This window comes from Anolis carolinensis, chromosome 5 (assembly GCF_035594765.1).
Source record: "Anolis carolinensis isolate JA03-04 chromosome 5, rAnoCar3.1.pri, whole genome shotgun sequence".
NCBI classification, from domain to species: Eukaryota; Metazoa; Chordata; class Lepidosauria; order Squamata; family Dactyloidae; genus Anolis; species Anolis carolinensis.
In genome coordinates, this window is record NC_085845.1 from 57,900,904 (window position 1) to 57,914,970 (window position 14,067).

Consider the following 14,067-nt stretch of genomic DNA (forward strand, 5'->3'; position numbering starts at 1 on the left):
GATGTTTCATTCACTGGACCAAATTTTGCACAAATACCCAATACGCCAAATTTGAATAATGGTATTCCTCTGCTGGTCTATGACCGAAATAAATGATTTGATTTGATTTGAATAATGGTGGGGTTGGGAGGCGGACTGATTTTGTCATTTGGAAATTGTAGTTGCTGGTATTTATAGTTCACCTACAATCAATAGGCATTCTGAACTCTATCAACGATGGAATTGAATTAAACTTGGCACACAGAACTTCCATGACCAACAGAAAATATTGGAAGGATTTGGTGGGCATTGACCTTGAGTTTTGGAGTTGTAGTTCACCGACACCCAGATAGCACTGTGGACTCAAATAATGATGGATCTGGACCAAACTTGGCATGAATACTCAATATGCCCAAATGTGAACACTGGTGGAGTTTAAGGAAAATAGACCTTGGCATTTGGGAGTTGCAGTTGCTGGGATTTATAGTTCACCTACAATCAAAGAGCTCCTTGAACCCGACCAATGATAGAATTGGACCAAACTTCCCACACACAACCCCCATTACCAACAGAAAATACTGGAGGGATTTCGGAGGAATTGACTGATTTAGGGGAGAAGTAATTCACCTCTGGAGAGCACTGTGAATTAATATGTCTTTTCTGATGGTCTTTGGTGACCCCTCTGACACCCCCTCCCACCCACCCACCCAGGTCCTGACCCCCAGGTTGAGAAACACTGAATTACAGTATCTATTACATATATACTGCATTAAGAAACACATTCCCTGTCTAACCTCTTCTAATTTCTCAGGCAGCAGTGATATTTTGATTACATTGGTAAAAGGGATATATTGTTGCATGGGTTCTTGGTATCCACTGGGGTTTGATTCTAGGATCGCTGAAGATATTAAAATCCATGGATGCTCAAGTTCCATGATATATAACATTCTAAAAGTGTTCTCTCTAATATAGAATGACAAAAATCAAGGTTTGTTTCTGGAATTTTAAACAATATTTTTCAAGCTGTGGATGATGGAATGTCTGGCTGTGGATACAGAGGGCAAACTATATTTTGATCAGATTTCGGCAGTTATCAGTGGCCAGGAAGGCCTCGTGGATGCAGTGGTGGTTTGTGTGTGTGTGTGTGTGTGTGTGTGTGTGTGTGTGTGTGTGTGTGAGGAGCAACTAATTCATATTATCTGTTTAGAACTGAATTAGATGAGTCGACACTGCCATATAAAACAGATAATCTAGATTTTGTATGGCAGTGTAGATGGGGTCTGGAAGTAGTTCTCCAATTTTTCAGACATGAGCCTTTTCTGCTCCAACCCAGAGATGCTAAGATATTAATTGGTTTTACATAATTTCTTCTGACATAATGTCCTTAATTTTCCCCTTTCCTTTGCTTTTAAATTGAATGATACTCTTAAAGATTTCCCTGCATGGATTATCCTCTGATTACTTTGTCCTAAAAGGTAGTATTTTATTTTGGAAAGTGAATGTATTCCGAGAAATGCTACAAACATGAGCACTTGCATAAGGCCACTTCTCATACCTCCTTGTAATCCTTCCTTTAAAAAAAAAAACCCCTTTATTGTGAAACTGGTTCCCATGTCAACAAACTGTGTACTCCCATAGGCTTATGGCCCTACCATGAACTCAGTGGTCATTATCTTATGGCCATGTAATCCAGGAGTTCTTTAAAGATCCTTCGGGATCAAAGATTTCATGAACTTTTCAGGCTTTGTCTTTGAGGCTGTATTGAGAATGTTCAATGAGAAAACAAAATCTCGTATGCTTCTCAGAGTCAGAGTCATAGGGGAGTGCAACTCCTGCACTGAACTACTTTAAAGAATTGTTATTGTTGCGTTATTATGGCCTCCATTTTCGCTTTGATGCAGAACTAGAGCTGTGAGACAAGGGAAGAGGATGGACTAGTAGAACAGAAATAGGACAACGTAAACTGGCCCAACTTACATTCACTTTTGCTCTTGATCTTGGCAGGCTCCTAAATTGTGGCTCCTGGTTTTAACATTTGCTAGAGTTGCTGAGCATCGGTCTATTTGATATGAAGCTTGCAAATGAGTTTTTCCTTGTTATTTCATTATTTATCTCCCTTTGCCCTTCTCTACAGAGCCAGTACAGTGTACATCAGGGAAGGGAAATGTGTGGTGTTTGTGGACTACAGTTCCCTTCCAAACATGCTGGCTAGGTCTACTTGGAATGACAATATAACAATAACGGGAGGGCCACACTTTTGATGTTGCTAGTGAATGTGCACACTTTGTCTCAAGTATAATTATGAAGCTCACTCTCTTTTATGGATGAAGAAACAAAACACATTTTTTGTTAGCTGATGTGGTATCATGGTTACAACATTAGTTTCGGAGTTAGGAGATCCAAGCACGTTTCCACTGAGCCATGATTATGCTTTGGAGCCAATCACTTATAACGTTATCATATCAGGGCTTTAAAGTTGGCAGCACCACATTTCTGCCGCCTGCAGAATTTTGGGAAGTGTAGTTTAGGGTGAAGCCTTTTAAATTCTAAGCTACAGAGGTCTTCACCTTACCAAACTACATTTCCCAGAATTCTGCAGGTGGCATAATTGCGGGGCTGCCCGCTTTATAGCCCTGGTGTGAGAATGTCGTTGCTGTCATCTTGATCACATTTCAAGGTTGAAAATAATGTTAGTTACAGAATTCATTTATACACCGATGCAATATTCTTCCAAGCAACTAGTGAACTCCAGAGATAGAACTATGGGATTTAGTTTCCTTTTGGGTTAAGATGGCAATAGAGACTTTTGTTGTCTGTGTAGTAGCTCTTAGTTTACAAGTATCAATAGAATAACACCTAGCCCTCAGGGGATCATATACAGATTTCATGGTCCCATTTGTTTTACTGGGAAAAGGTTGTTCATATCCTCCAGATGATATGGTGGCAATTTTAAAAAATGCTTTGGAAGTCCGTAAGGGAGAAGTTTAAAAAGTCAGTATAGAAAGAGAGTCAAGATTTATCTGGAGTGACTCACATCATAGTGGGCAGATAATAGCAAAAGGTTTCCTAAGTCCCTTGCTGATGGGCTGGAGGGCATAGGGACCTCTGGTTGGTTGCATGCAACCCAAAAGCTGTTCTCTGAATTAGAGCATCGTGGCTGTTGTGTGCCTTCAAGTCATTTCTGATTTATGGCAACCCTAAGGCTTTTGGCAGAATTTTTCCATGCAGGTTTCCCCTTGTCTTCCTCTGAGCCTGAGAGAGTGTGACTCACCCAAAGTTAGTCAGTGAAGACTGAAAACCTGATCTCCCAGTATGCTAGCTTTAACACTCAAACTACTATAGCATTCCAGGTTTTTGGATCAGAGTACAGACTAATCTTGCTTTATATTCCTGCAGGGCATTATTTTTATACTGCCAGCAATACAATGCAGGCCCGTTCTACACTGCCTGATAATCCAAATTATCAAAGCAGATAATACACATTATCTTCTTTGAACTAAATTATATGAGTCTACACTGCCATATCATCCACTTCAAAGCAGATAATCTGGATTTTATATGGAAGTGTAGAAGGAGCCTCAGTGTTACCTTCAACTCAAAATACTTACCTCTCTGGCACCATTTCTGGTGAAATTCAAGCATAGGGGCTGGCAGCAGCAATGGTGTGCGCACACATGCAGTCAGCCCTCTGAATGGCTGTGGCCATTCCAAAGCTGAAGATAAGCAAAGAAACCATTCATAACAGCAGGAACCCTGGGGATAACACAATCAGTGTAGCAATCACCCTGCCCTGGGAAAGGAAACTGTTATCTCAGTTTTGATTTGTTTAGCAGGCCTAACAATCAGCCTAACAAAAGATGATCATCCAGAAGTCATCAAAATCAGTTACATCAGCCATGCATAACACAGCTTGTATCAAATCCAAGGGGTGTTTGATATTTCCCTCCGCATTTGTGTCCCCAGGTGAACCCTTTCTTCTAACACTATGAATTAGTAGCCACAGTTTGAGAGGTGATCTGGAAATAATGGTTTGAGCATTGGGCTACAACTCTGGAGACCAGGGTTCAAATCACCACTCAGGCATGGAAACTTCAAGCAACTTCACACTCTCTCAGCTTCAGAGGACAACAAAGGCAAACTCCCTCTGGAAGAATCTTGCCAAGAAAATTCCAGAATAAATTTGCCTTGGGAGCACCATATGTTGGAAATGACTTAAAGGCATACGGCAATAGGTACAACTTCCTTTGTTGTGGAAATGTTGTGGGAACAAAAGCATTGAATGAATAACTGTGGAGAAGTAATCTTGTGGTATTTATTATTTATTTATTTATTTATTTATTTATTTATTTACAGTATTTATATTCCGCCCTTCTCACCCCGAAGGGGACTCAGGGCGGATCACATTATAACACACATAGGGCAAACATTCAATGCCCATAAACACATCAAACAGAGACTGAGAGACACACGCAGAGGCAAGTTAACCTTCTTCTGAGGGGATGTTCGATTCTGGCCACAGGGGGGAGCAGCTGCTTCATCATCCACACTGACGGCACTTCCTCATTCCAGGTCGTAAATTAGTTAATCTTGCCTCCCCACTTTATAAGTGGTACCTTATCTCCTACTTGATAGATGCAACTATCTTTCGGGTTGCTAGGTCAGCAACGAGCAGGGGCTATTTTTTATTTTTAATTGACGGGTGCTCACCCCGCCACGGGCTGGCCTTGAACTCATGACCTCATGGTCAGAGTGATTTAAGGCAGCTGCTCAACAGCTGCGCCACAGCCCGGCCCCATCTTCAAAACAGGGTGTTTTGGTATCTTCAAAACAGGGTGTACGCTTCATGAATGAGGTGTAGCGTGAATCTCTGCACACTTCATCTGTGAATCCCAGCATTGCTTGTAATAGATAGACCCTCTCTTCTTAGGCAATCCCTCGTTGTCCGAGGATGATAGCCTTTTGAGTGTAGTGTCTTAGCGGTGGATATGTAGGTGACTGTGGAGCTCTATTTTTGTCCTGCATGTTCCACAGTGAGGGCATTGGTTTCCAGTTGGAAGGCGGTCCCAGTCAGGGTTAGCTTGACGCATCTTCCTCTTGGCACATTTCTTGGAAGGTGCCTGTGCATGAGGTTTTTTTTAATGTATGGAAGTTGGTGCATAATCGATCAACACTCAGTCTTCAAAGAGTGAGGGTCCCAACCAGTGGCATGGTTAACACAATGATGGTGGCTGCTCAATCTGCTGCAATCTTCTTTCACTTTCACAGCCGTTGTAACACGTTCCATTGTTTCTGTCAGAAATCATGGACCCAAGTTATGTGTATGACCCAAGTTATGCCAGATATGTTAACACAGTACTTTAAAAAATAGAATCACTTCAGTGCAATGTAGAAGCAAAAAAAAGTGCCTGTGTTTGTACAGGGAATGTTATCATTTTCGTCATAGCTTAATCAAAGAAGGGAGCCTAATATTTTTCACTTTAGTCCATAGGTAAAGGTAAAGGTTTTCCCCTGACATTAAGTCCAGTCATGTCCGACTCTGGGGGTTGGTGCTCATCTCCATTTCTAAGCCATAGAGCCAGCGTTGTTCGTGGACACCTCCAAGGTCATGTGGCCAGCATGACTGCATGGAGCGCCGTTACCTTCCCGTCAGAGTGGTACCTATTAATCTACTCACATTTGCATGTTTTCAAACTGCTAGGTTGGCAAAAACTGCGGCTAACAGTGAGCACTCACTCCACTCCCTGGATTCGAAACTGCAACCTTTTGGTCCGCAAGTTTAGCAGCTAAGCGCTTTAACATGCTGCGCCAGCGGCGGCTCCCACTTCAATCCATAGCTTTGAAAAATGACATTTTGGGAGTATAGCTCCTAGAAGCCCACAACTAGCATTGCTGTGGTTTATGCTGACAGGGAATTTATGGGAGTCCAAAAATGTCACCTTCAGTTTCTGATTCCAGCATAAAATTTATACAAATGACAAAATCTGAGTGACACTTTTAAAGCTTAACAGTATTTCTCCGTTGCTTGGAACATGGTTACTTTGCTATTAATAGTTTCTTGATTTAGTGTCAGGGAAGTGCTTGAAGGATAGCCACACAGCTATTTTAACAATTATGAATAATGCTGAGAGTAAAGGGAATTATTATTTTTAGTTGGAACATCTGTCATTTTATGTTTTGAAATAGATGGTTAAAGATTCTTGATTCCTGAACAATTTCTGAAATAGCTTTACAACCCTTCACCCATAAACTCTAACAATCTGGAAAAGTTAATATTTCTAAAATACTGAAGCATGACCAATAATAATAATAATAATAACTTTATTTTTATACCCCGCCTCTATCTCCCCGAAGGGGACTCAGGGCGGCTTACATGGGGCCAAGCCCGAATAAAAACAGTAGCAGTATAAAACACAGCAATAGACAGCAATGACCAACTTTGGAAGGGACTAGAATATAACACCCTAGTTTAAAGTTCATTCAATATTCTGGCTTGTTCTAAAGCTGGAAATGTCAGTGATAGAATGAGAGATGTATTCAGCTACATCTTGAACTTTGAAAAGCAAATACTGAGTAGAGGTGATGAAATTTGGAGCTTTCAGATGTTGCTTGATTGGCACTATCATAATCTGTCCCCCTCAGCTATTATAGATAGGACTAAGGAATGGAAAGAATAAGTGTCATTTTTTGGGTTGCTGTGAGTATTCTGGGCTGTTTGGCCATGTATCAGAAGCATTCTCTCCTGACGTTTTGCCCACATCAGATGTTGTGAGGTTTATGCCTGCCATAGATGTGGGCGAAATGTCAGGAGAGAATGCTTCTGGAACATGACCATACAGTCCAGAAAGCTCACAGCAACCCAGTGATTCCAACCTTTGACATTGCCATTTTTTTTATTTCCCACCTGAAAAATGGCCTTCCCAACACTCAGGAAACCTATTCTAGAAAATTAATGTAACATAGAACATAATATAACGTAAGAATGACATGTAAATGAGAAGTGTGCCGTTTACACCCAATATTTGTATACCCTAAATGTTTCAGTATTTGAATACCTGAAATCTACCCAGAAATACATGTAGATCTTTTTAAATACGTACAAAAATATGAGTTTTGCATAAAAATAAATTTTGCACATACAAAAGCACTCTCTTTTCAGTTACAGAGATTTCTCGCCCTATAAACATGTCCTTTAAAAAAAAAAGAATTTTTTCATACTTAAAAACTAGGGTAGTTTTTTTGTTTTTGTTTTTGTTTTTTGTGTCAGGAGCAACCGGAGTTGCTTCTGGAGTGTTACCTACTTGGATAGAGTTTAAATGGCATTTGTTGGTAAGTACCTAAGTTTTTATATTTCCTTCATCTGTCCCCATTCATTATACCTCATGTGGTTCTGTCTATTACATTGGAAGCCTGCAGCTCTCTTCATTTCCTAGCAATGCTTGGGAACCTCAAGTAAATAACACTATTGAAAACCTCATCACATTCAGCCAGAGCTGAAGATATAGCAATGGAAATTATTTCAAGGGTTCATCCAGAATAAAAAGGTAGAAACAGACTGATCTGAAGCAAGGTTTCTCCCTCTACCAATCTTTGTAACTATGTCATTACCAGCAACTTGATGTTCAAATGATAATATTTCTCAGTATATTGTAAAAATCTTCTCTTTTTGTTATATTGAGCTGCTATTTTATTCACAAGAGTAGGCTTTTAAAAAAAATCTGATATTTCTCAACTCTGTTCCAGAGAAGAGGTGGTGGTTGTTGTTGTTGTGTATGACACACTTATGATACATTTACAGAGTCTGGACAGTGAATGTCAGTCTGCAGTTGTTTTATTTGCAGAGAAAGGTCTCAGAAGGTGATGAAGAAGTATTGCTCATCACTATGTCATTGGAATGTTTCCTATGGGTGTTTTGCAGACTGTAGACTTAGGTTGGATCTATACTGCCCTATATCCCAGGATCTGATCCCAGATTATCTGACATATAATCTGGGATAACAAGATAATCTGGGATCAGATCCTGGGATATAGGGCAGTGTAGATCCAGCCATAGTATATAGCTATAATAATATGTGGGGTAAATTTGGATAGACAGGTTTGTGGGGGGCGAAGAGTTATGTTTAGGAACCCATTGTCTTCCCAGTAAAGGATATGAAGTTTAGATAATCTCCACTTGTACACTATTCAGGGACTTCACAAACATGACTCAAACCATCTTTGTGGGGTTTAAGTAAAGGTAAAGGTTTCCCCTTGACATTAAGTCTAGTCGTGTCCAACTCTGGGTAGTGGTGCTCATCTCCATTTCTAAGCTGAAGAGCTGCCATTATCCATAGACACCTCTTCGGTCATATGGCCGGCCTGACTGCATAGAGTGCTTCCCACAAAAGTGGTACCTATTGATAGTACCTGTGTCAATGATAGGGGTCTATCATGTTAGTGGTTGTTCAAACATACACTGAAAGAGCCATGTTTTAAGCTCTTTGATAAAGGCAAAGAGCTTAAAACATGGCTCTTTCAGTGTATGTTTGAACAACCACTAACATGATAGACCCCTATCATTGACACACTGCTTCCTAGCACTTTATTTCCCTTCCTATTTATCCTATCCCACATTATCCCAGGCAACTCTCTGACACTTGTCCGTGCACTTTACTAAATGGCCTTGAAATTGTGTACTTTTTATATGCCCAACCCCTTTTTATCCATAGTGGTTGATGCTTGTATCATACCTCATTTTGTATGGTCATTATGGTCATTATGTGTTTTACTCTATGTTGTGTTTTAACTGCTTATTTTATTTGATTATTGTATCATTGTTTCTCAGTTATAGATATTGGTTTTAATTTGTTATATTTTGTTTCTGTTTTGTGCTTGGCCCCATGTTAGCCGCCCTGAGTCCCGCCGGGGAGGTGGTGGCAGGATAGAAAAATACATCATCATTATTATTATTATTATTATTATTATTATTATTATTATTATTATTGTTCTACTCACATTTGCATGTTTTGAACTGCTGGGTTGGGGTGTATTTCTGTTTAACACCAAAGTATTGAACCTATGTATTCCAGTTCCAAGTCCTATCCACAAATAATTCCCCCCTTGTTTATTTCTATGTTTTCAGGAAAATTGATGCTAAAATAAGCATCTTGATATTATTCTCACTTGAAAAATTCATAGCTATTCATAAAAAAAAATGTTCACATTGGTGTATTGTCACCGCGGAACAGTATTATGGGCTGAGGCAATGTCTGCATCCTTGATAAGAAACCAATATGTGGTTTGATACTATTTTTGACAGATGAGCAATAGTGAGTCCATTGTACAACAGGGTAGAGGACTGGAAGCACAATGATAACCTCAAAAATTGTGTTTAGTTTCTAGTCCTTGAGATCTGTGTAGACTATTAACAAGTGTATTTATTTCAGAACAAAACTGAATCATTCTCTATGAATACAAAATAAACCATTCAAAGATAAGGTTGCAGTCTTCAATATACATCTGTGGATTTTTGAAAGAGTTTAAAATGAAGCATGATTTCTATTTTTCATGAAATTCATGTTTTTCATTTCCCATCTCACACCAGAAGTGACTTGCAATTTCTCAAGTTGCTCCTGAGATGAAAAAAAAATCCCATCTGATGCTCTGTTCCCTTGAAGAAAGTAATGCTGTGAACGTATGCCACCATAAACGTCATATAAGGGGAGACCCAAACTGTAAAATTCCCGAGAACCCATTCTTTTGCTCAGTTTATTGGAGATTACTCTGCAATTTGTAATGGAAACAGATGTGAAAGTGCTATGGAAAAGAGGCTGTGCTTGTAGCTAGGAGTTGCCTCCTGGACACATAAAGAAACACTTATCTTGCCTGATCTAACGAGAAGCTGAGAAAACTTGGGGTGGCTCCGTCTTGTGAAGAAAAGACCAGAAAAACGGAAAGAACAGAACGGTATCTCTCTGCATGCATGCTCTCTTCAAACCTTGCTTCTTTAGCAACTGACTGTTTGCATTCTCGGGAACTGTGAGGGACTCTTATTGTGAAATAGAGGGAAAGTTTGAGCAGAGAACCACTGAGTCATGAAGTTGGTGTTCTCTCCTCTGACTAATCTGTATATATTATTGAGTACCTGCTCAACTCTGCTTCAGTTGCAAAAGCATTCAGACTGGAGCTGCTTTGCTTATTTCTCCATGTGGAAAAGCTGCCCAGTAGTTTGAGCTCGACAGAGCAAAAGGTAAGGTGAGAGGGCTGCATGCGCATGCTACTCTGTATGGTGTTTGTATGGCAGATAGGTAGATATGCTAAACAGCAGAGATGGAGTAGGCAGGTGAAAGCAGAAATGTGATCGGCTATGTAGCTAGCAAGACTCTTATATCATTCCTTTCTGTGTGTGTCTTACTGTATTAGTTAATCTTTCTGTAACTGGAGCCATGTGTTGGCAACCTCACATCTTTTTTGCAGTCTTTGGCATCACGTTAGTTTTTTCAAGTCTGCCAGGCATGCCAGTGTGGCAGCAGCTGTTACAGTCTGCTGGATGTGTGATTTCTCACACATTGGCTGGAATTCTGAGTTTCTTTTTCAAAATTGTTGCTCTTACTGCACTTTTAAGGAAGACTGGAGGTCTCCTCCCCATTCACCCCCCATTTTGAAAGAGAAATACCACAGGGAGAAACAGAAAAGGTCAGGGTAAGTGTACATGTCAGGGAAGAGGAGGAGAAAAAAAGAAAAGAGAAGGAACAATAATACAGTTTTCTGGGTAGGGATAGATCTTGAAAACTATGATACGACTTGGATCGTATTTAGCCAAGTGAATGGTTCATAATACCTCCAACAAGTTGTGTTTTACTGAGTTTATGGGTCACTAACAAGCCCTTATGTGATAAAGGATTTGGATGGTTCTGCTAGCTAAATGCATTGTAAGGAACGGTCATTTTTGTGCTCCTGTTAACTGCTCAATTTTTATTTTTTATTATGGTCAAACTTGATGTTAAGGGAATCTTACGTTGATGACATGCCTCCTAATAACTCTGAATTGCAGACCAGCTGTACCCCAAAGTGACTCCCCTCCACTTGGGTGCAACAGAAAACATTGGTCTAAATGTTTAAAATGGTCAAAAAGGCTTTGAAAGTTTCCTGGCAACAGGAACCTAATTAGAAAAGTGATGGGAAAAGTGAAGCATTTCTCCTCTAGATTCCTTCCCCCTTTTCTTTTTTCCTTTTTTTGTGATGATGTGTTTACAGAAACTTGGACAGCGAAGAGATTCATTAGCTTTCAAGGAGAAGCCAGTGCCTGCTTTTGGAACATTTAGATCAGCCTTAAGATGAAGGAATATGAAGAACTCCAATCCAAAAACAAGAATGGGTGTGCTTTGTATTTTCAAAGGTGTCTGGACAAAGAAAACACTCCCCTGAATATTTGAGATTTTGTGCTAAACCCCAATGTGTGATTGTTGTCATAGGGTTGCTATGAGTTTTCTGGGTTGTATGGCCATGTTCCAGAAGCATTCCATCCTGACGTTTCGCCACATCTATGGCAGGCATCCTCAGAGGTTGTGAGGTCTGTTAGAAACTAGGCAAGCAAAGTTTATATATCTGTGGAAAGTGCAGGATGGGAGAAAGAACTCTTGTCTGTTTGAGGCAAGTATGAGTGGTGCAATTGGCCATCTTGATTAGCATTAAATGGCCTTGCAGTTTCAAAGCCTGGTTGTTCCTGCCTGGGGGAATCCTTTGTTGGGAGGTATTAGCTGGACCTGATTGTTTCCTGTCTGAAATTCCCCTGTTTTCTGAGTGTTGTTCTTTATTTACTGTCCTGGTTTTAGAGTTTTTTAAACACTGGTAGCCAGATGTTCATTTTTATGGTTTCCCCCTTTCTGTTGAAATTGTTCACATGCTTGTAAATTTCAGTGGCTTCTCTGTGTAGTCTGACATGGTGGTTGTTGCAGTGGTCCAGCATTTCAGTGTTCTCAAGTAATATGCTGTGTCCAGGTTGGTTCATCAAATGCCCTGCTATGGCTGACTTCTCTGGTTGAGTTAGTCTGCAGTGCCTTCCAACAGACCTCAGCACTTCTGAGGATGCCTGCTATAGATGTGAGTGAAACGTAGGGAGAGAATGCTTCTGGAACATGGCCACACAGCACCAAAAACTCACAGCAACCCAGTGATTCCAGCCCTGAAAAACTTCGACAACACATTGTTATAATAATTGCTTCTATGGGACCTAGGGCTAAATACTTTGTTGTGCTTATTTACAGAAGACACTTTGAAATGACAGATTTGTTCATCTCAACTTTATTAAGTCCCTTGTTTTCCCTGGTCTGCTCTATGGAGAATTAAAGTTGGTTTTGGTCCATTAACAGGAGTGATTGTCACACAATCACCTAAAAAGAGTGTGTAAATGCACATTTATCTATGCATCTCTGCTGTGTCTTATGAAGGAGAGGGCTCTGTTATTTGTCTTCTGTTTAGTCATTATGGCCTTTAGAGAGATGAAAGGCGTCTGTGATTTAACTGGACAAATGCAAACTATGCAAATCCTAGGATGAGTAAGTGATAACTGTCTGTAATGGGTCATTGCATGAGGAAAATGTTTTTCTTTTGGCCAATCTGTTGATTTCAAGAAACTTGATTAAACCTTTGAGTTCAGGAGGATATTGTGTGAGTCACTGGGAATTGTTTCTAGTGCTGAGCAGCTGAGTGGCCTTCAAAAAATCTTCTCAGGGCCCTTCCAGACAGGCCCTTTATCCCAGGATCTGATCCCTGGTTTTCTGATTATCCCAAATTATCTGACAGCGTGGACTCATATAACCCAGTTCAAAGCAGAAAACCTGGGATCAGATCGTGGGATAAAGGGCCTGTCTGGAAGGGCCCTCAGTTTTGATAGCCACATGAGACATACAAGTTCAAGTTTCTGATAACACAGACTTCTTTTCCAGGTTGGGTTTGAATCGGTTTGTGAGACAAATACTGCAGACTCATTGAACTCAATGATACTTAAATTATCCATGACTAACTTTAGTCTAATTGATTGCAGAGAGCCCAAAATGAGGTGGGCAGTTTACGGCCTATCAGTGTTTTGTTTTTGGACTGCACTTTCTATCAGCAACAGCAAGCGCAGCATAGAAAGGAGTTATGGAAGTTGCAGTTCAGAAACATCTGGATGTGTCTCTCACCCCTTGAGTATAGTTTATGTTACTATTTAATTCTATACATGTCTACTTAAAAAGTAATTCCTATTTAGTTTAATGGGGCTTATTCCCAGGTATATAGGATTGCAAGATTAGTCTGTATCTGAGCCATCAAGAACTGATGTGTTGTGCCATATGATTTGATATACTGAAATATAGGACACATCTATGCTTATTTACGTTTTCCAACAATTCTAAAGTAATTTTAGAGAAAAGTGTGTGTGGAGGCCATATTTCAGTATCAATTTATATTATTAAACAAGTAAAACTGAAAGGTCTTCTCTGTTACTTTTTAAATAATATAATATCAGTTTGGCATTGCCATGCAAAATAATTGGCTGAAGCAAAAATTATTTTTGAAACAGAAATAGAAATGAATATGTAAAGCATAATCAAGCAGACTCAAAGACTGCATTGAGAAGACCTCCCTGGTCTGCCTTGGCTTGCGAAATATGAATCAAAAAGAAGGATCATATCACTCGACAACACAAAAGGAAGGATAATATCACTTGCCCCTCATTGTCCATGGGAGCCTAAGGTGTGCTCTTTTGATCTAGCACTAAAACCTGAAATGGTGCAGGCTCTTTTACAGAGTAAGGACCTGGAAGAAGGTCATAGTAATATGTTCATAATGGATCAAGTAGTCTTTAGAAGAGTTAGAAATATAGACCATTTATGGCATTTTTAAAGCAATGCCTTGCTGTAGCTTGTAGAAAATTGACCAGGATAAGCCAAACTGCTAATGCACATAATTGTGGAGAGATCGACAGACTGTATTTTATTGAAAAATAAAACTGGATAAAGAAAAGGTTAGAACAAAATTAAATAAGATACTTATAATAAAATCCCATTTCTTTAAAGCTGAAAAATAATTTAAGAAACATAATTTCAAAGATAAAAGCACAGAAGACAC

At 39.7% G+C, this 14,067-nt stretch overlaps 1 protein-coding gene across 6 annotated transcripts in view; it reads left to right on the forward strand.

The window, feature by feature from the left end:
* The window catches only part of palld (palladin, cytoskeletal associated protein), a 300,420-nt gene that overhangs the window by 205,453 nt on the left and 80,900 nt on the right, over window positions 1-14,067 (forward strand). Inside the window, exon 1 of one of the 6 annotated variants that reach the window (XM_062982366.1) lies at window positions 9,772-9,921. The exons of 4 other annotated variants lie outside the window; for them this stretch is intronic. The gene's annotated coding sequence lies outside the window, so the exon portion shown is untranslated. Of the gene's footprint in view, window positions 1-9,771; window positions 9,922-10,044; window positions 10,205-14,067 lie in introns of those variants that run through there. One more of the 6 variants, XM_062982365.1, reaches the window with a different exon arrangement.